Genomic DNA, 23,354 nt, shown 5'->3' on the forward strand with positions numbered 1-23,354 from the left:
AAGAGCAACAAAGATGATTAGGGGACTGGAGGCTAAAACATATAAGGAACGGTTGCTGGAATTGGGTATGTCTAGTTTAATGAAGAGAAGGACGAGGGGGGACATGATAGCAGTGTTCCAATATCTCAGGGGCTGCCACAAAGAAGAGGGAGTCAAGCTATTCTCCAAGGCACCTGAAGGCAGGACAAGAAGCAATGGGTGGCAACTGATCAAGGAGAGAAGCAACTTAGAACTAAGGAGAAACTTCCTGACAGTTAGAACAATCAACCAGTGGAACAACCTGCCTCCAGAAGCGGTGAATGCTCCAACACTGGAAGTTTTTAAGAAGAGACTGGACAGCCATTTGTCTGAAATGGTGTAGGGTTCCTGCCTGAGCAGGGGGTTGGACTCGATGACCTCCAAGGTCCGTTCCAACATCATCATCATCATCATCATCATCATCATCATCATCATCATCATCATCATCATCATCATCATCATCATCATCATCATCATCATCATTATTATTATTATTATTATTATTATTATTATTATTATTATTATTATTATTATTATTATTATTATTATTATTATTATATAACTTTCTAATCAAGGAACCACCAAGAAGGAAACTTCTGGCAGGACAAGCTACTGTATATGGAGAAAACCCCACACTCATCCACACTGATGATGTTACCTTGTCAGGCAATGAAACTTCTTCAGAAAGAAAGAAAGCTCAGAGAGCACCAAGAACTTCACAGATAGATTTAAGTTACATAATATAACTTAAATCATTAAGTTACAGGGAAGCAGATCCCGATGCATGTTGAGAAAAATGTCCTAATAGTAATAGCAGTTTGACAATGAAATCAATTACTCAGAGAAGTGATATGCTGCTCTTCATTGGATATGTTCAGTCAGCTGGAGAGCCATCTGTCAAGAATGCTTTAATTGGATTCCTGCATGGAGCGGAGGTTGAACGCAGTGGTCCAAATGCCCCTTTTATTTCTCCAAGTCTATGATCTTATATTTGAAGGGGGGAAAAAAATCACATAATTTTTTACTTGAGGCTATTTGGAAAATAGATGGAAAAGTAAGAAGCTGCCACTGCATGATTCCAAGGAAAGATGCAGCTTCCTTAAAGAGCTTCACACTGGTAAGATGCGATCCAAATCACCTTCAGCACAAAAGCACATTCAAATGTGCATTTGGATCACTGCACAGCTCTCTTTATACGTATAGAGAGGCCAGGACCGGAGTTGCCAGATCTGGACTGCAGAAAACTGCATGACTATAAGATGGCAGTGAAGAAATCATGACCATCCCAGCACTTTTCTTCCATCTAGCGATCATCCAATTTTTGGAGTCCAATTTTGGTACCCTATCCAGTACTCTGCATCCATATCTCCCGATTGTCAGGAAATTCTTTTCCATCAATCACTTCCAGGTCTTCTGAATATGAGATATTAAGGATTAAAACTTGGACCTTCTGCACTGTGCATGTTTTCTCTGATACCTAGCTATGGTTCCTCTTAATATGTAAGATATCAGAAAGGAAATCTGCATTTCTCTTGCACATTTTGTGGAAGGAATGCAGAGAGGAATGTTACAGACTTAGTTTCTCTTCCACCCGCCCAAAAGATACCTCCTGTATTCCCTAACCAAATAAACATTCTGATTTTTTAAACTATTTAAGGTTCACTTCACACTATTTCTTTTTACATTACAAACACTTATAGAAATTTTCAATTAAGACTCCCCTTCTCCAATTATCCTGTCACATGGAAGAGGACGTTGAATGTCTTATGTCTCATTCTTTAATGCAGAAAGGATGGTGAAGAACTACCAAATGAACTCCATCTCATTAAAAGTGTATTAATGGCATCAGTGCTTTTTTTGTAAAAAAAAAAAAAAAAAGGTGCCGGAACTCACACATGTCATACAACCCGCCTTGCCTACCCTACACAGTTCCATCCAAAAAAGTGCTGGAACTCCGTTCTGGGCGTTCAATGACAAAAAAAGCCCTGAATGGCATATCCTGGAAGAAAAACTTAACAAAAATAATAGAGTTAGAAGGGACCTTGGAGGTTCTCTAGTCCAATCCCTTGCTCAACCAGCAGATCCTACACCATTCCAGACAAATGGCTGTCCAATCTCTTCTTAAAAACCTCCAGTAATGGAATACCTACAACTTCTGGAGGCAAGTTGTTCCACTAGTTAATTATTCTAACTGTCAGGAATTTTCTCCTTATTTCTAGGTTGCTTCTCTGCTTGATTAGTTTCCATCAATTGCTTCTTGTTCTGCCTTCTGATGCTTTGAAGAATAGGTTGACCCCCTCTTCTCTGTGGCAGCCCCTTAGATAGTGGAACACTGCTATCATATCACCCCAAGTCCTTCTTTTCATTAAACTAGACATAACCAATTCCTGCAAGGGTTCATATATTTTAAACTCCAGTCCCGTAATCATCCATGTTGGTCTTCTTTTCTAGAGTTTCAACATCTTTTTTGCATCAGAAGCTGATATTACACAAAGTGGGAAATCATTAAGCCTGGGCATCCTATTCATCTTGCCTAGCTTGCATTGAGCAGAACCACGCATTTGTATCCAACATCACTTTGTCAAGTGTTTAATCATAAAATTGTTCTATCTCACTTCAGTATTAATCTGTTTTATTTTTTAAAAAACCACATACATCAAACTTAAATAACATTATACATTGTAAAATTATCTATCTGTTTTATCTTAACATTCTGATTTTTCAATGCAGTATGATACTTTTTGAGCTGGGAATACTATTATAATATTCCAGGAGATGTAAAATCTCGAGGCTACCTCCAGTCTGAATTGCATGGATGAGGTCAGGATGAGATCTCTTCAGAAAGAGATTAACATTCACAAGGATGAACTTCATGGATAAAGTCAGAACTCACAAACATTTGTTCTAGTCCAAGAGTTTGTTTGGCTGTATCCACAAGATTTGTTCATCTCTCTAGAGAAAGGGTAAATCCAGATAGCTGATTTTGTGTACAAATTTGTTCTTGATCTAGCTGAGTATAAATAAGATGACTCAGATGCTAGTGCAAAATCCATAATATGGTATTAGATGTGTCCAGATGAGTGTTGAAATACTGCCCTGTTCGTGAGCAATGAAAATGATTGAAAGCATTTACAATGCTAGTTTCAGGACTGGGGAATCTATCTATGGCCTTCCAGATATTGCCATTTGACAAGTCTCACCATTCTCCCGCACTGACCATACTGGATGATTGGGATTCAACAGCGTCTGGAAAAATGAACATGCTCATGTACATCTCAGATCCCCATGATATTTGTAATGGATTAGATGCAAAGATTTTAGGGTTAGAGTTATGAGGATTTGAATCTATTTTAAATAAAGGTAGGCAATTAAGGAAAGGGTATACAGACTGAGACAGGAGGTCATATCCAAGATTTTTTGAGACTGATTTTTTGTTAAAACTCAGAACTGGATTCATTTTGTGGAGCAGACTTTTGACTTTCTTTGGCACCAAATTGATTTTTTAGCACAGTGTGTTATTTGCTCTGACTTCAGGAGGGGATGCTAACTCATTTATTATCTATATCCCACCTTAGGAGAATCATAAGACACTTTTGTATGGACTCTCTATTCAATGTTATGCTGGCTTTCATCGAAGTATCTGTCCTTATTGGATTCAGTAAGATTTACTCACTAATAAGTGTGTTTAAGAATGCCGCTGTAGGCCAGGGATATTTTTACTCATCTACTTTTCTACATACAGATGGAGCAACTGGAAAATACCAGCAACATAAAGGTTAATAGAAGCACTGGCAGTCCCTTAATTGTAGCCGAGTAAACACCTCTCTGCAATTATAGCTAATGCTTATCTTTGTTTTTCATGCAGTGATCAACCAATGAGGCATGCCTCCCACATGAGATGAAAAGTGGGCATCTGGATTTGTTTGTATAGTTATCACACTAATGCAGAAATGATGCCCAACTCATTTCCTGAACATCCTCAGTTCCATCTCCCCGTAAGTCACCTGGAAAATGCAGAAACCTAAACTGCCAGCCAAACCCATCCACATGCCCGATAAAGCATTCTTGCTATATTCTGACCCACTAAATCACATTAGAGAAGGTTCAAGAGCCCAGTTCTCTCTGTTCCTACTCTCTGTCAAATCCTCTAAAGCTCCTACCTCATAATAGTATGAGTGATTTACATTTAAATATGTTCCGTTCATTCCTTTCTTCTGTTCTTTGGCTGTTTTTTTGTTTTTTGTTTTAGTAAACAACTCCTGCCTTTCAAACAGCTGAACCAAACATCTTCCTTCTCCAAATGTTTTCTTTTCAGCTTGCCAATCTTTCAGTTTCTCATCTCCATTCTCCTACCAGATGTGTTATCAGCAATGGAGATGCTTGCTGCCTGATGTGAGCCATTTGCTCTCCATAAAGGGGGTGGAGGGTGGGGGAATGATAGGGTGGGAGATTGCAGTCCCTAGACACTGCTCTGCCAGCCTTTCTCTTCTGCTGCACAGGAGGAATCCCATTGTGTTTAGAGACCATTCCCAGATAAATGTCACCAATTTCCCTTTGCTTCTTTTCTCCAATTTCTGGTCCAGTCTGTATTCTCAGAAGTGTAGTAACGCATCCTACTCCTTAAATATATAGGTAGTCCCCAGCAGTGCTTTTTTTCTAAAAAAAAAAAAAAAAAAGGTGCCGGAATTCACACACGTCATACAACCCGCCTTGCCTACCCTACAAGGTTCCATCCAAAAAAGGTGCCGGAACTCCGTTCTGGGTGTTCTATGGCAAAAAAAACCCTGGTCCCCAGCATACGACCATTCATTTAGGGACCGTTCAAAATTATGACAGTGCTGAAAGGAGTTACTTATGACTGGTCCTTGCACTTACAACCCTGGCAGTGTTCCCCCCCACCAGTCATGTGATCACAATTTGGGGGCTTAGCAACCAGCACGTATTTATAATGGTTGCAGTGTCTCAGAGTGACATGATTGCCATTTCTGACCTTCCCAGCTGGCTTCTGAGAAGCAAAGTCAATGGAGGAAGCCAGATTTGCTTAGCGACCATGTGATTTGCTTAACAACCATGGCAAAAAAGTTGTAAAATTGGGTTTGGCCCCATGATGACTCACTTAATGATCACATCACTTAGAGCATGGGTCCTCAACTTTGGCAACTTTAAGACTTGTGGACTTCAACTCCCAGAATTCCTCAGCCAGCTTTGCTGGCTGAGGAATTCTGGGAGTTGAAGTCCACAAGTCTTAAAGTTGCCAAGGTTGAGGACCCCTGACTTAGAGACAGAAGTCCCAGCCCCAATTATGATCGTAAGTCAAAAACTACCTGTATGTCATGAGGACCCTTGATTACAAACGATGCTTAAGCCTTTTGAAATGTTTTCCTATCCTCCTGGGCAATATGTCTTGTGCTGCTGGCTGGCAAAGCTTCAATCACATGTTCCTTTCCATTCTGTGAGTCCAATTCTGTTCTTTGACCTGTTGGAGGTGGGACAGAGATTGGAATTAAAAAGAAATCTCTCCTGCCTGGCTCATAATGGGAGGCCCAGCCTGAATTACAGCCTAGTAAACCAAACTCTTCTTTGCTGCCATGACACCTTCACTCCATTCGATTGATACAGTTCAATTTGCAATCACTACCTTATTAAACGATATAAAGTACACACTTGTGAGATGGCACTATTTCCCAAGCTGTTATTACCATTACTCCAGAACACTGTTTCTAGTATATCACTTTGCTAAATGGGGAGAACATACATTGGTTATGCAGCTCAACTAAACCGGTCAATAAGGTGTTTAATGGTTTAGAAACAGCAAACAAATGAACCTGCTTTAAGAAAACACAATTCCCATATCTGTAATTACCACACGAGTGCAGGTTGCAGTTTGTTCCTTCTTAAGCTCTCATCAAATATGTAAGTGTTTGCAGTGACAAAAGTGAAATGGTCAAAGCCTATTTGTTTTCACTTTTCCACACCCAGGTAACTCCAGTGGGCTGGTATCCTACATCATAGTGTATGAACATGAACTCTTGACATGTGCTGTTTCCTCCACTTTCAGAGCTATGAGTAAAAGAGTAGATGCTAGAAAGTAATTAGTGTGGTTTGGAATCCTGTTGTCTTTGCTGATGAGGTGACACAAGAGAGTCTCTCCAATGCTATTTTGCCTATCTCTAGTCTTTTCTTCACGTATGATTGTTCCTGTATGGTCACTTTAAGTCTTCTGAGCCAACATAGTTGCAAGTAAAAAAAAGTGCAAGTCCTCAAAATAAACATGGTTAGAAGCCATTGTTGGAGGAAATTATTCCTAGAGTTCTTATGTGCATATGGTCTATACATACAAGGTTGTGTTCAACTTACAGCCATTCATTTAGTGACTATTCAAACTTACAGCTGCTCTAAAAATGACTTAAGACCATTTTTCACACTTATGATTGTTGCAGCATCCCTGTGATCACATGATCAAAATTCAGACCCTTGGCAGCTGGCTCATATTTATATGACGGTTGCAGGATCCTGGAGTCATGTGATCCTCTTTTGTGACCTTCAAGCAAAGTCAATGAGGAACCAAGATTCACTTAACAATTGTATTACTAATGCAACAATTGCAGTGATTCACTTAACAACTGTGGCAAGAAAGGTCATAAAATGGGGCAAATCTCACTTAACAACTCTCTTAGCAATGGAAATTTTGGGCTGAGTTATGGTTGTAAGTCGAGGACTACCTGTATAAACCACATACCCCCCATTCGTAATGCTTCCTCTTCCTGTTTTATGGGGTTCAAGATACCAGGTTCAGTACAGCAATGACACTCTGCCTGATGAGCTTCATAATCTCTGTTTGTAGGGATCCCAGAGAAAAGGGGGGGGGCGGGTGCTTCTTTTATTTGGAAGGGTTGCAGTACAGCTTTGGTGTTAGTGCCTGTCGCATTGCCCATTTCACAAGACTGCTTCATTTTTTTTTGTCAGAAAGATGCACATGAAGTATCAGCACATGAAGTGTGCAGCGGCAGAGAGCTGATGTTATCTATTAAATTTGGCTTGCCCTGAAAGCGCTTAATGAGGCATGGAGGGCTGAGTGAGGAAGAAGGTGCAGCAATAAATAAGTGATGCACACATTAGGATTAAAAAAAATGGCTACAGCTGTACCAGTTACAGATTATAAAGGGCTTGGTGCACTTTAGGGCGTGTATATAGATCAATCAATCAGTGAAACTGCTGGTTAATGCCTCTCCTACATCTTGACCCCTTTTCTAGAAATCTCTTAAATAACAGACATGAGAAGCCTGATCTAGCATAAGCCAAGCCTTATTGCAATAGAATTCCAGGCTTGAAGACAGTTACTGAAACATGGAACTAGGAGAAGCCCATCTCCTAAGGAGGTGAGCTGTGAGCCTCTCGCCAGCGCTAGCTGAGCCACGAGCCACGTGCCAGCACTAGCTGAGCCACGAGCCTCTTGCCAGTGCTAGTCAAGCCACAAGGCTCTTGCTGGTGCTAATTGAGCAGTGAGCCTCTTGCCGAGCCACGCGCCGGCGCTAGCAGCCCCATTTGCAGAGCACGCATGAATGCATAAAGGTGCCTGCCCCTCCGTTTCCCACTGGGCTGCCAACCCAGAAAGGTTGGGGAGCCCTGAGTTAGAAGATAGTCTAGTCTTGGGGGCTTGCAAAATGGACAGTTCTTTGAAGTTGCATTGCTTTCTTTTGCTGGGATTGCCCCTTCTTAGTCCCTCTGCTGCTTTGCAGTCTCTGGTAAGCTGCCACTTTTCTGCAGTTAGAGGTATACCTACAGAACATCAAAGACAAGGGTACCAAAATAATTGGCATCTATTGCGAACAAGCAATCATTATTTATACTTCCCCGAATCTCGGAATAATTTACTTCCTTTCTGCTTTTCAGTCTTTTAATGGTTTGTGCTGCAGGATGCTTCTAACAGATTTTAGTTAATAAGGGAGCTGTAATTGATATGAATTTTCATAGCCCCAAGCCACCTAGGAATAATGATAAGGGAATGAGGATGGTTGTTGCAATTAAAAATGAGGATTGCTGTTTTTTTTTTTAAGAATTGTCAACACTCTCAGCAGATACTCAGTGTGAATGCTTACATGAGAAATATATCATCGCTAGGAATATTTTTGAATTACTAATACAACCCCCAAAGAAAAATACCCCATTCTCATTTCCACATGCTTTCAATCATTCCACATGTCTATTCAGAAGTCAACCTTATTGAAGCTAATGATACTTACTTCCAAGTAAGTCAGCATGAGATGTGCAGCCTAAACAACATAGAAACCACATAGAGCTATACTTTGGAGAAACAGTATTAGCAATACTAGTCATCTTAGCAGAATACTTCATGATGTATTCAGTTCCATAGCCCTACAAGGAACTACAAAGATTTACGATTGGCTTAACTTTCTCATGATTTTGTCTGCATCTAGTCAATGAAAGACACTAAACTAAAGGCAACAGAACCCATACACGAATGTTTAAATTGGTTCATTTCTTGTCACAGCCCAGTGTGGTCTATATCATTTTTACTCAACCATGGCAACTTTAAGATGTGTGAACTTCAACTTGATGGCTGGGAAATTCTGGGAACTGAAGTCCATGCATCTTAAAATTTCCAAGGTTGAGAAATTATGATAACCCATGCTACATCAGGAAATTTTGAAGGTAATTCTCCAGTGCTTTGTAGAGCAACAAATAAAGCTAGGAAAACAAATTATTTTCTGCCACCGATGAGATTCTTGTTTGGAGAACAAAGCATTTTTCTGAATATCACATTTTTAGGGGCTGCAAAGTTTACTGAGCTAAACAGGAGTGCAGTGTTATATAGGAAAGTGAACCACACTGAATTCCAGCAATATCTCCTTCCAGCCTGATGTTTCTTAAGATTGTTTCCTGGAAGCTTTCAACTTTGTTGATTGTGGTTTTCTTTGATTTGGCCAGTTATGAAATCATAAAATGAGACTGGAGAATGAAACAATATGCATATGAATATTTGCATTTATTTATTTATAGCAGAACCATCAGGACAGAAACCAAAAATAGAATCAGCTTCTTTAGGAAAGCATATACTGGTTTGCCATCACGGCCACCGCGGATGCTGAAAGGCGAGCTCCATCTTCCGCATTCGGTTTCGCTCTGCTGGGGGACCCTGGAAAAGGTCGAGAGTCACCCTGTAGGGGCGACAAGCAAGGAGGAGACCCCCCACTTGATCGTGGGAAGGCGGTAGCCTTTCTGCTCGATCTGGGGCAGCCCTCCAAACCAGCGGACGAAAGACCGGCCATAGAAATATGGCTCGTCACTAGGCTGCAGACAGCCGAAGTCAAACTTACCACCAGGCACTTCTAAAGCAGCGCAGATGAGACTGGGTGAGATCTGAACCTCAGTATTTTCTTTTCCTGTAAAAGCTGCAAAACTGCATCCCCCCTGTGAGGAGAGAGGAAAGGGAACTTCTATTCCATCTTCTAAGAATAGTGGTGACTGACTATCCAGGGGAGTTAAAACACTGAAAGAATAACCTTAACCTAACTGGATTTATATGCTTCTAAAATTTGGGGACCAAAAGATTTCTTATCTTTACTGAAGACTTTGGTTTTTATTTACAAAAAAGAAATAAAATTGGAAAAAGGATTATAAAAATTTTGGACTTAATAAACCTTAAATGGCATTGGTGACATCTTGTAGCCAAGTTTGATATTACAACTTGTTATTGTCTAAAGGAGACTTGGCTTGAAGCCCAGAATACAGATAAGACTTTTTCAACCTTGACAAATATCAGCTGTGTTCTATACTCAGTTATAAAATTATTTTCATTCTTTGACTTTAAAGCCCTCAATTTAACACACCATTAAGAGAATATGGATGAAGACCAGGAACAGATTCTTTTTATGTTGAAAACAATACATGAAACCATTCTTTTAGCTTGTGATGAAATAAGATGCTACACAAAAGAACAAGATGTCAGCCTAGATATACGAACCCAAATTTTGACTACAATTAAAGAATCAACTACGCAGAAGATAACAGAAGAAGTGGAACAATTAAATACTACGATAGAGGATTCAACTGACCAACAAATACAGTCAATGGAAAATCCAGAAAAGAGACTGACAACACTGAAAATGGTAAAGACTTTCTATATAAACCAGAAGAAACTTGAGGAGCAAGAAGAACAGACCGAAAGGAAGACAAACATATCAGGACAACTATGGGGATCTGGAATAATAGAGAGACGATTCACTAGCCCTTCCAAAAAGAATGGCGACTGGATGGTCTCTTTTATTTCAAATAATATATATAACAATAGAGGGAGATCTATTTGATGACTTAAAAGCACTGACATGGAAGGTGAGCTGGCAAAGGAAGAAAGCCAGAATAAGGCTGAAGAAAATTGGGGTTTTGATTTATTAGAGATGATTTTATATTACTAATTAAAATAGAATATACTCAAATAGACAAGATATGTATTTTGAATACTAGATTTTGTTATGAATTGAGATAAAGAAAATTTTGGTCACTTAAAACTTGGAAGTCTAAATATTAAAAGTTAAATTTGAATATTGATGGAAAATTAAAAATTGGGGAAAACAAATAAATAGGATATTGATTGTCTATAAAGATTGAATGTAAAAGTAATTAATATATGTATAAGCTAAAAATGTATTGATAAATGTAATAAACATGTTTTTACTTAGTTGATATAATAAGAACTGTATTAGCTTAAATATGAGACAATAGATGTTAAGGCAGTGGTTCTCAACCTTTTTAATGCCGCGACCCCAACCGGTCGTAAGTCGAGGACTAAACCAGTCGTAAGTCGAGGACTAAACCAGTCGTAAGTCGAGGACTAAACCGGTCGTAAGTCGAGGACTACCCAACCGGTCGTAAGTCGAGGACTTTTCCTGCCTGGGAGCGCCGCGCATGCGTGGTTCCGCCCCCTGCGCCGGCCGAGGCGTAGCTGGCAAGCAGCAGAGACGGAGCAGGCCGACCACCAGCTGGCCCAGCCCAAGGGAGGTAAGGCACCCGCCGGAAAAGGGAAAAAATATGGCGGACAAAAAAAATGGCGGACAAAAAAATGGCTGACAGCCTTGCTTGGTGACCCCCATGAAATGGTCGATCGACCCCAAATGGGGTCCCGACCCACAGGTTGAGAACCACTGTGTTAAGGGAAAAAGAGAGGAAATATTTGATGTTGAAATAGGGGAAATTTTGGTCATTAAATTTAAGACATTTGGAAATTGGTTGAAAATAAGGATATTATACTGTATTATTAACTAGATGATGTAAGATGTTGGGAAATAGAATATACTCAAATAGATAAGACGCGTATCTTGAATATTAGACTTTGTTATGAATTATGGTAAGGGAAACTTTGGTTACCTAAAACTTGGAAATTATAAATATCAAATGTTAAATTTAAATATTGATGGGAAACTAAAAATTGGGAAAAACTAACAACAGGACATTGATTGTCTATAAAAATTGAATGTTAAAGCAACTAGGATATGTATAAGGTAAAATTTATTGATAAATGTAACAATGCTATTTTTACTTAATTGATATAATAAGAACTGTATTAGTTCAAATATGAGACAGTAGATACTAAGGGAAAAAGAGAGGAAATATTTGATGTGGTAGCTTGAGATTTGTACTAAAGATTTTTGTATGTTATTGAATTATCGATTAACCCAGCCACCACGTTGCTTTTTAAATACTTAAATGTAAAATTAGAAAATCAATAACATATTACAAAAAAACAAAGATTATGTGCATAAGAAAAAACTAAAATATATGAACAGAAATAAACAGTTTTCAATTTCTCTCTCTCTCTAAAAAAAAAAGGAAAGCATATGCTAAGCAAGTTTTCGGTTTCTCTCTCCTCCCCATCCCAGAGAATAGATTTGTATCTGAGACGTGAGACCGAAAGCTTTCATTCCCACTGCAGTGTAATAGTGCCAGCATTCAGGAGTTGCGTTGTTGTCTACTCTCTGTATTTAACCAACTGCAAAAAGATCTGATCACTCTAATGATAATGCTGCTGCTGACCATATTTTTATTTCACGGGAATTGCCTACAGTTCATTCTCTTAACTAGGTGTTTGAACAGGAGAATAATATGAGTCATAGCATGAATCAGTGATGAACTTTGCCTTGAAATGACTGTGACATTTATAATAATAAAATAAAATAAAATTATAAATAATAAAATCCAGTATAAACATCTGATTGACTGTGTGGCCAACCAATAATAATAATCATGTCAAGAAATAAAAAAATAAGCTATTATAATTAGATTAATGCAATTATAAATTTTATTAAATTTATAAATAAGATTCAATAAGAATCAAGTCAAAGAAAATACTTTTACCAAATATATCAAATGAGTTTGAAAACATTTACAATCAAGGCTAAATGGTGGAAGCATCATTAAAGCAGCTAGTACCTGTGCAAACCCTGTTATTTGAGGAATAGTTAACTGGTGCCATATGGAATTTGATAATTTGGATTGGAAGAACAGAAAACTAACAACAACGCACCATGCTTTGCACCCAAAAAAATGATATTGACAGCTGTATTTGTCGAGAGCTGAAGGAATAGAGTTCTCCTACAGGTGAATCAAACTGTGGACAGAGAAAAGCGTGATCAGAGTGACTACATTAAGAAAAGCCAAGAGTCCTTGCTGAAGTTAGTCAATCAAGGAAAGCTCAAGGAAAAGGCTGAATATAGAAAATAAACAATTAAAACCGATTTATTAATTCGAAGAACAAGCCAATGTATGGTTAATACATGAAGGATATAGAAGGAAAAGCTGATAAAAAACACACAGGAAGTTGATTAACATCAGAAGTATTACTACATTCATGTTGGGAGCACTGAAGCCCTTTGGGGTTGAGAGGATTAGCTGGTGACATCACTGTTGCCAGGGGACACCCAGTTGGGGGCTCCTGTCATGTTGCTTTAAGTCAGTGGTTCTCAACCTTTTTAATGCCATGACCCCAACCGGTCGTAAGTCGAGGACTAAACCAGTCGTAAGTCGAGGACTACCCAACCGGTCGTAAGTCGAGGACTTTCCCTGCCCGGGAGCGCCATGCATGCGTGGTTCCGCCCCCTGCGCCGGCCGAGGCATAGCTGGCAAGCGGCAGAGACGGAGCAGGCTGACCACCAGCTGGCCCAGCCCAAGGGAGGTAAGGCACCCGCCGGAAAAGGGGAAAAAATGGCGGACAAAACAAATGGCGGACAAAAAAAATGGCGGACAGCCTTGCTTGGCGACCCCCGTGAAATGGTCGATCGACCCCAAATGGGGTCCCGACCCACAGGTTGAGAACCACTGCTTTAAGTTGCCCACCAAAGGGGTATCTATCTATCTATCTATCTATCTATCTATCTATCTATCTATCTATCTATCTATCTATCTATCTATCTATCTATCTATCTATCTATCTATCTATCTACCTACCTACCTACCTACCTACCTACCCACCCACCCATCTACCTACCTACCTACCTACCTACCTACCTATCGTTGCCCACTTTTGAAACGCTGGGTCAGCAGGAGTTGGAGTAAGTGATGGGAGCTTACCCCATCAGGTGGCAACCAGATTTTGAACACGAGCCTGCTGATTGTCAGCTCAGTGTTCCAACCACATGAGCCACTGTGCTCCTTATCCGAAGTGTTAAAGAAACCTTATGAATTTTGTTGACAATTGCTCTTGGTGTGTGGAAGAGCAAATGGCTTACACTTTAGCAATCCCTTCCTCTCCAAATGCTCTGCTATCCAAGGGAGGGGAGAAAAAAAAGCAGGCCAGGCACAGGCCAATGTATACTGACTCTAATTGTGATCATTCAGCTGTGGGATACTGCAAGTTGTAAATGGGCCATAAAGTTATTTTTCACCATCATCATAACTTCAAACAGTCATTGAATAAATGGTTGGTAAGTAAGGACTATTTATGTTTCAGTGACAGTTTTATACAAAGGCATCTAATTTGGATAACTTTTTCTAATCTGTCTAAGGGCAATAAAGAAAAGTGTTGTAACTCAAGGAAATAATAATAATCAAAATCAATTGTCAGTTGATAAGGAGCCATTAAATAAGCATAAATGCTTCTTGTGACATTCATTTGGGCAGAAGCAATAAATAGTCTTTTTCAAGGTATTACAGTGGCAGTTTAGGGAGTGGGAACAGTAGTCAAAACACATCTGGAGCACACTTGGTTGAAGAACACTAGCACAGCTTCATATATAGGAGCTTTGAAATAATTCCAGATAAATGCTTCAGACCTGTTGCAAGTCCAGCACCACTCTGATTTGTCTTAAAGAAGCCTGACTTTTTTCAGGTTTCTTAGTGAAGATGCTATTGCTTTAAGAAATCCACTCATTAAAATAAATATGACTCTTAAAAACTATAAATAGATGGCCCGGTTTGATCAATACTGAAAGAGCACTATATCTATGCCTGAAGCACTCATTTACATTATTTTTGAAAGATAGCCAGTACTAATCAATATACCACATCATAACCACTTGTACTATCAAATTATATTAGTATTAGGGCTGTATTCGCAAAGAAGTACTTTGCAACTTAGTGGGAAGAAAGCAAAGTGACTGTGCACACTCACACATGCAGGAACATTTGAGTACAGTTTTGCTAAAGATGTATCTGATGTAATGACTCAAAGAGGAATGCTGTTGCATTTTGCAAAAGTACCTCATTAAAAGCTCTACTAAGAGTACGTAAATTAAGATGCTCTTGTCTTATGCTCATGTTTCCTTGACTCTAAATCAGCTTACAAAAATCCCGTCTGGATTGAGGTACTTTTGTAGCAGGTTGCAAAGTATTTAGTCCCTACATCATTAACACAATTGTTAAGTTGAAATACACACATGCAGGAACAACCACAATCACACCTAATTCTTTTTTACTACTGTATTTCTTTCTAAACACTTTATGAACCACCCCCTGCCCTTTACCATGATGTTGCAATAGCAGAGTGGTTATAATCTTGCCCCTGTAAGTAGAAGGTTCCTTTTTTTAAAAAAAAAAACTCAACAGAAACATTACTATTGCTTACGTTAATATTTTTCTTTATAACCATCCTACTTCTCCCTCAGCTTACTTGCTTTAATTATTAAATGCATACGTGGCACACTTACAAGCTGTTTGGGAGTTGGGAGTAAAACTTTTTTTTCCTCTGGTAACTTTAAGATAAGATAAGATAAGATAAGATAAGATAAGATAAGATAAGATAAGATAAGATAAGATAAGATAAGATAACCTTTATTGTCATTTTTTTTACTGTGGGCACAATGGCACACATCAAAAATGAAATTTAGTTGCCCGCTCTCAAAGTGAAACACATACATGACACACACCTAAACATACTACGTACAACATATGTATAGACCCACACCCCTACATATACGGAACAAATAAATATTAAATACTGTCCAACTTGAATACATAACAGAAGGAGGAAGCTTTAGAGTTCACAAGGTTAATACTGTATGGAACAAAGCTGTGACTGAATCTGGATGTTCTGCTTCAGATACCACGAAGCCTCCTCCCAGAATGTAACAAGGAAAACAGGTCGTGAAGAGGATGTGTAGTGTCCCAGATGATCTTACGGACCCTGCTCAGGCAACGCTTCTGTGCTATGTCCTGGATGGGAGGGAGGGAACTGCCAATTCAAATTGTAGTAATACAATTTACCACCACACTTACTTCAAAAAGAAAGAAAACTTAGGAAAAAAACCAGTAATTAGAATTTTGGGGGGGTTGTGTTTTTTTTGGGGGGTGGGGAACATTAGGAAACCTCTGTTTCAAGGCAAGAGTTATAGCAGTGCCTTTTAGCATACACATAAATACTATTATTATTATTAGTCATATGATGAAACATGACAGAACAAAACACATATACACAATCCACGTAATTATAAGTAAAACCTCTATGGGAGTACAGCAGTGGCCTCATAACTGGGTGTCCAATTCAGCTACCCAGGCGATCGCCTTTGGTGTTGCTTTGTGCAGATCTTCTAGGGAACGAGAGAACACGCATTGTGGGCAATCATAACACTATGACATTGTGATTTACAAAACATTGAAAACCTGCTAGTCTGGATATTATTTTATGAATTGTAAATTCAATTGATGAGAGCTGACTATACATTCAAACCAACAAATGTTTATCTCTTTTGCACCAGATCTCATTCAAGCATAATTTCAGGCATGAAGACCCTAAATTTGCATATTCTGAGTAGTCATCTGGGAACTGAAATATAAAAGACACCATCTCAGGACCTAACCATATCACAGTTTTGCAGAAACATTACACGTATCCATTCAGAACTTAATTACCTTTGGGCATTAAGAGAATTTGTTTCATTTCTTCCTCTTCAATGCTTGATCCAGCTGTTTTAGTCAAACATCATTCACTATGGTAATATCATTGTTGGAGCAAATGAAAAACAATCTGTTCCTCCAAAACATAAGAGGCTTCCGGATTTCTCTGACAACATGAGGTTTGAAACTGCATTGGTGTATCAATAATCTTTGATCTACCATCCCAATTTATGGGCCACTGCTGGCTATCCTAGGCAGTATCCTTTCCTGGTTAAGCACTATTGTAAGCAGAAAACTAACTTGGATGGATTCTAGATGTATCAAGTTTTACTGTTCTAATATTTTCTTATGTTTATTTCTTCCCTAGAAGTTTTATTTTCCGAACATATTTTAAAGTACAAGCCAAATGTAGCTTTATTTATCTGTTCCATCCGAAGCACACAGAGCATTTCATCCATTTGTGAGTGATTAAAAGCTGAATAAAATTTTGGAAGAGACTAAGGTGATGTCTGATTCCCAGATTTAGGTTTAAAACATTTACAATTAATAAATGTTTTGACTTTATACAGGAAAAAATAGCACAATTTGGATTACATAAATGTGTTGTTAAATCCTTGTTCTGATTTCTGTGTTTGTTTTCTCTCTTACATGAACAGGAAAAGGCATATCTGAATAAACCAGGCAAATGTAGGCACTAAGCCAGACATATTTTCTTTGGAGCTGATTTCATGTACCAGGCAATCTGACACTTGTATTATTAAATGAACTTCCTAACATTATGATTAAAAATAATTGATTTTATTGTAATTTCTTTGATTGTGAGACACTCTTGAGAACTGGGTGTCATACAAATTTATATTATTATGGTTGATTGTGCAGCCAGTCAGATGTTTACATTGGATTTGGCATTTTTATCCACCGAACAAGCCCTTCCCAAGGACCTGAGATAGGCTGATTTTGTTGTTTTATGATGTTAGAGATATTAGAGCAGGATGTAAGCTACTCCAAGTAAAGCTGCCTTTTTCAATTGACTGGTGGTGAATTTGTTGATGCTGTATTCAAGTGATGCTCCAGTTGTTTTGGTATTGCAACCAAGGGGCCTATTATTATTATTAGTACGATATTTGCTTTCTTTTGCCACTGTCATCATACTTCTGTTTGCAGGTCTTTATATTTTCTCCAGTTCTTTCTCTTCTGTTTTGCCATCTCCAGTGACTGTCACATCCACAATTTTATTTTTCTTATTGACAGTTATTAAGTCTGGGATGTTGTGTGGCAGTTACTTGTCTGTTTGAATTCTAAAGCTCCAGAGCACTTTAACTTCTTGGTTTTTATTTATTTATATTTCCTATTTCTGGACCATCCATCTCCCCCTCTTCATTTTCTATTACTTTATCTATTTTGTGCTCCCATCAGATCTTGTTTGCAGGCAAATGGTGTTTCTTGCAGATATTTGGCTGCAGCATCGTTACTACTTTGTCCTCTCCCTCCACACAGAGCAGAGAGACAGAAGAGAAAGAGATTTCAATAGAGGAAGCTGTTGGTTCTTCTATACATCAAAGGCAATGCGATCACACCAGCAGCGGAAAATGGTCAGGCAAAGGAGAGAAATCAGGGTTCCCCCCCCATCTCACAGAGTGGAGAGATTGGAGAAGAGATTTCAAGAGAGTACTGTAAGCTGTTTGCATAGTGTACCTGCAGTTCCTAGCCCCAGACTCTCACAGGATTGTATTGCTTTTGATGTGTACAAGACAGTAGGCAGGACCTAGAGCAGACATGTCAAACTCGCAACGTCATGTGATGTCATGCAACGTATCAGAGCTTTCCCCCCATTGCCGGCAATGGGGTGGGCGCGGTTTCCTCGTGACGCGTCCAGCCCGCAGTCCGGCAGTTTGACACCCCTGCCCTAGAGCATTCCAAAGAGCAGGGGAATTGTTAGAAGGCAAACAACAGCCAGAGTTGTGAAACTGAGTAGTCTTGTCTCTTTCTAGCCAGAAAGCATAGTCACAGTTAAATGATTTGTGTCCAGCACAGGAAATCAGGAGTCCAAGCTGTTCAAAAGAATATAGATTTATTGTATGCTAAAGCTCTCTACGAGAATCTGAACTACTAATGGTCAAAGCAAATAGGTGATAGATAAGGGTCAACAAAATTCAAAGTGGTCTGGGCTTAAATTATTGTGGGCTCAAAGTCACTCAAGACTGATTATGCGTTTGACACCCCCCCTCCCTCTGGCTCAGCCTGGTCATCTTCTACAATTTGGTACTTAGTGACTGCTTCACCTAGCTGTGGAATTGCCAGTCTCAGTTAGGGTCATTAAGTGAGTATTACCTGTATTTAATTGTGTTCCCTGGCTGCCAAATCAAAAAGATTTTGGGGTTGATACCCAGACTAGGGCCTGAGTGTATAGGAAAAAAATACAGAGAGTCAGCCTCTGAAAAAGGCCTACTATACAAGTTGTTTTCTGGAAACATATATACTCTGGGCTAAATATTTACCTTTACATATATATAAAAAGCTGGTTATGAATGATATGATAAAAACAAATAATTTATGCAGCACGATAGTATATGTCTTAAAAAATGTTTGATCTGCCATATTAAATATTATTTATTGGATAGCAATTATTAGAGGGGCTCTTTGGAGGTGTCCTAGAAGATGCCCTGACTGGATTTTGACTCTGTTTAATTTAATTCCCAAACCCCTGGGTTGCAAAACAGATGCTAAAAAGTAGGATTGAGAAAGACGATAACAAACCAAGAACCTTGTGTTGATGCTAGTTGGAGCAGGAAAAATGAAAATGAAAAGAGCTATGAAAATTGGAAGTGAACAGTTTTTGTTGACATGTTTACAGGTAGCACCTCTGCAGTTGTGATGGTTTTGACATTAATGCATGCTGGATTAGTGTTTGCTGTAAAAAGCCAATAGAGCGTGAAATTGCTTTAACTTTCATGTAGGTGTAGTTAACCAGGGTTTTCTTGTTGACTGAAAGAGGCTTAGACAAAGTGGGGGCTCCAGCAGAACAGCTGAGAGATAAATTATGTCAGAATGCTTGCCAGGCTTATAAACAATTAAACAACAGAGGGGAAGGCTTGATGTCTCTAAACTTCTGACTAATACAAGGGCTGCTACCTTCAAGAAGAAGTGAAGAGGTAGGAAGGAAAGGAAAACTAAGACCCTCGAAGGAAGAGGTGGTGCAGAATGTAAGATTCTATTCAGAAGGTTTAGAGCAGGGGTCTTCAAACTTGGCAACTTTAAGACTTGTGGACTTCAACTCCCAGAATTCCTCAGCCAGCCAGGGCTGGTTGAGGAATTCTAGGAGTTGAAGTCCACAAGTCTTAAAGTTGCCAAGTTTGAAGACCCCTGATTCAGAGGTTTTGTGAGCAACTAATTTCACAGAAGGATGATGGTCCAGGACTCCTCTCCTTCCTCAAAGCATACTTGCTTGGTCAGGCAACTTGAACATTTACAAGAACAGGAATTAAAAAAATGGTGAGGCAGCAAGGGTGCTGCTCCTCAAAATTAAATTGCACTGAATTTAAGGGGACATACTACTACTACTACTACTACTACTACTACTACTACTACTAATAATAATAATAATAATAATAATAATAATAAAGTTGGAAGGGAGCTTGGAGGTCATCTAGTCCAACCCCCTGCTCAGGCAGGAAACCCTATACCATTTCAGACAAATGGCTGTCTAGTTTCTCCTTAAAAACTTCCAGTGTTGGAGCATTCACAACTTCTGGAGGCAGGTTGTTCCACTGGTTATTTGTCCTAACTGTCAGGAAATTTCTCCTTAGTTCTAGGTTGCTTCTCTCCTTGCTTAGTTTCCATCCGTTGCTTCTTGTCCTGCCTTCCGGCGCTTTGGAAAATAGCTTGACTCCCTCTTCTTTGTGGCAGCCCCTGAGATATTGGAACACTGCTATCCTGTCCCCCCTCGTCCTTCTCTTCATTAAACTAGACATACCCAATTCCAGCAACCGTTCCTTATATGTTTTAGCCTCCAGTCCCCTAATCATCTTTGTTGCTCTTCTTTGCACGCTTTCTAGTGTCTCAATATCCTTTTTACATCGTGGTGACCAAAATTGGATGCAGTGTTCCAAGTGTGGCCTTACCAAGGCATTATAAAGTGGTATTAACACTTCACATGATCATGATTCTATCCCTCTGTTAATGCAGTCTAGCACTGTGTTGGCCTTTTTGGCAGCTGCAGCACACTTCTCAGCATACATACGTGAGACATTGCCATTCAGCTTGTTAAAAGAAAAAAAAACCCTCATTATTCTTGTACTAAAAATAAATTGTATTCATCCCTGGAACTTATGGAAGTATCTGATAGTTTCAGTTGTTCGTATTCATTAATGACATCTCTTAATCCTTTAGTTTCAGTAAACTGCAAATAATTTCCATTTATGTTCAAAGCCAAAAAGCAATTTATTAGCAATAATGTATTTTTTTAGATAAAGCAAAAGGGGAAAAATGCCGGGCATTAAAACAGCAAAGCTGTCATGCTAGCTAGACACTTCGTGATGACAAAGCTATGATCGGTGACAAGCCTGGACACTAGATGGGGCTGAACAGGGTTACTGTCTGTTTCCATTATGGGCCAACATCTGCAATAAGGACACTGTCTCTTCATCATCTACGTCATGAAGGATTAAAATATCCTAAATGTAGAACATTTTGAAGATGAAAAGACCTCATCATATTTCAGATATTTCATATAATGAAGTATATATGTCTTTCATGCTTAAGCATATCCATTCACCATGGGCATTAATCCACAATGGTGGTGACACCATTAATCCATATTGTGGTGACCATTTGGTTACCACTATGTAAAAAAGATGTTGAGACTCTAGAAAGAGTTCAGAGAAGAGGAACAAAGATGATCAGAGGACTGGAGGCTAAAACATATAAAGAACAGTTGCTGGAATTGGGTATGTCTAGTTTAACGGTGTTGATTGCCTTTATGGTATTTCCTCCATTGAGTTTGGACTTTAAGATCTTCTTCACTCTCTTGATGTATTCACCTCTAATCTTTTTCTTGACTTCAGTGTGTTTGATGTTGTCAGCTTGAAGAATACCCAAGTATTTGTAGTAATTTTCCTCATCCAGACTCTTAATTTATTTTCGTGGGGCATCTTGATTCCTTCAGTTTTCACTATTTTTCCTTGTTTGATAGTAAGTGTGGCACACGTGTCCAAGCCAAACTCCATTGCATTATCTTGGCTATATATATGGACAGCATTGAGCAGCGATTCTATTTCAGATGATGTTTTCCCATACAGCTTCAGATTATCCATGTAAAGGAGGTGGGATAGTCTGGCAGATGTTTTTGATGTTTGATAGCCATGTCCTGAGTTATTCAGTATTGTTGACAGAGGAAACAGTACAATAACAAATAATAGTGGTGATAATGAATCTCCTTGAAATATTCCTCTCTTAATGTTAACCTCTCCCAGTCTCTCACCATTGACCTGCAACTGTGTCTTCCATTGTGCCATCGATCTTTGCACAAATTTTCTGATGTTTCTACTGACTCCTGTTATTTCTAGGCACTTGATTATCCAGTCATGTGGCAGAGAGTCAAATGCCTTTTTGTAGTCAATCCATGCCACATTCAGGTTGGTCTTCCTTTTCTTGCNCTTCTTCTTCTTCTTCTTCTTCTTCTTCTTCTTCTTCTTCTTCTTCTTCTTCTTCTTCTTCTTCTTCTTCTTCTTCTTCTTCTTCTTCTTCTTCTTCTTCTTCTTCTTCTTCTTCTTCTTCTTCTTCTTCTTCTTCTTCTTCTTCTTCTTCTTCTTCTTCTTCTTCTTCTTCTTCTTCTTCTTCTTCTTCTTCTACTTTTCAGACAGCATAGGTATACTAGTAATTGGGATGTCAACATCTAAACAACCATCAGATGACAGATTCAGATCAATGCTAAAATTTGCTGCCATCTAGTGACTGTTATGAGGGGAATTGGTCTATAAAAAATGTAAAACAATCAAATATTGTAAAATAGTTCTGCAATTTATAAATAAGTACACAATATTTATTAATGAGGAGAGTGGTGCAGTGGCTTAAAGATAAACATGCTTGCCTGCCACTCAGATGGTTGAGAGTTCAATCACAGGCCGTGGAAGATATTTCTCTATCAGGGCGCAAAGAGAAAATACGCACTGTGAAGTCTGCGTAGGTGTAAACATTCAGTTCCATTCAGTCGCCCCAACTCCATCCTGAAGCAAGGGATTACAGGGTCATAAAAAGAAAAAATATATAATGAAGATGTTTAACATTTAAGCAATATCCTTTTCTCTCTCTCTCTCTTTTTCTGAATTCAGACACCCTGCACCTCATGGGCCACCAGTGACTCTGAGCTGCCATTTTGAAAAGATGGAATGCTTTTCATCATCCTGCTGGTGACACGTGGGGACAAATCCATGTGCAAGGCCGAAGAGCTCATTATATACTTCATTTTCAGGGGGAGGGGAGGGCTGTGTTTGTGTCTAAATCTGTTCTTTTGGGGGTATTTTGTTTGTTTATTTAAAATGTGATTTTTGAGAACTTGATTTCTCCAGGATGTTTTGCTAATCTCTTCCACTTTGCAGCATAGATCTATTTGGAGCAGCTCCAAGCTATCAAGACGTTGCCTGTCCCTGCGTTCAGTGTAGAATGCTCTGTTCCTACTGCATTCAGGATGATTATAAAGTAGATAATGAATACTGCTGGGTAGTAAAATATATTTCACGCAAGCTAATCTCTTAATGCAATTTGGACCAGTATACTTTCAATTATAAGGAAGTGTGGCCCTATCCTCAAACTCAGCGAAGCTTACTTCTGAGTAGAGCATTGCCTTGCTAAATAGATTTTTTTTTTATCTTGACGAAGTACCAATATCCGACGAATGTTCCTTTTATATATTCTGTTTGACTATGAAAAAGTGAGTTTATATCCCACACGTCCAAATCGGGCTTACCATCTGTGAGCAGATTAGGAATATTTAT

Source organism: Protobothrops mucrosquamatus, unplaced genomic scaffold (genome assembly GCF_001527695.2).
Source record: "Protobothrops mucrosquamatus isolate PMUCROS unplaced genomic scaffold, P.Mucros_1.0 scaffold220, whole genome shotgun sequence".
Lineage (NCBI taxonomy): Eukaryota > Metazoa > Chordata > Lepidosauria > Squamata > Viperidae > Protobothrops > Protobothrops mucrosquamatus.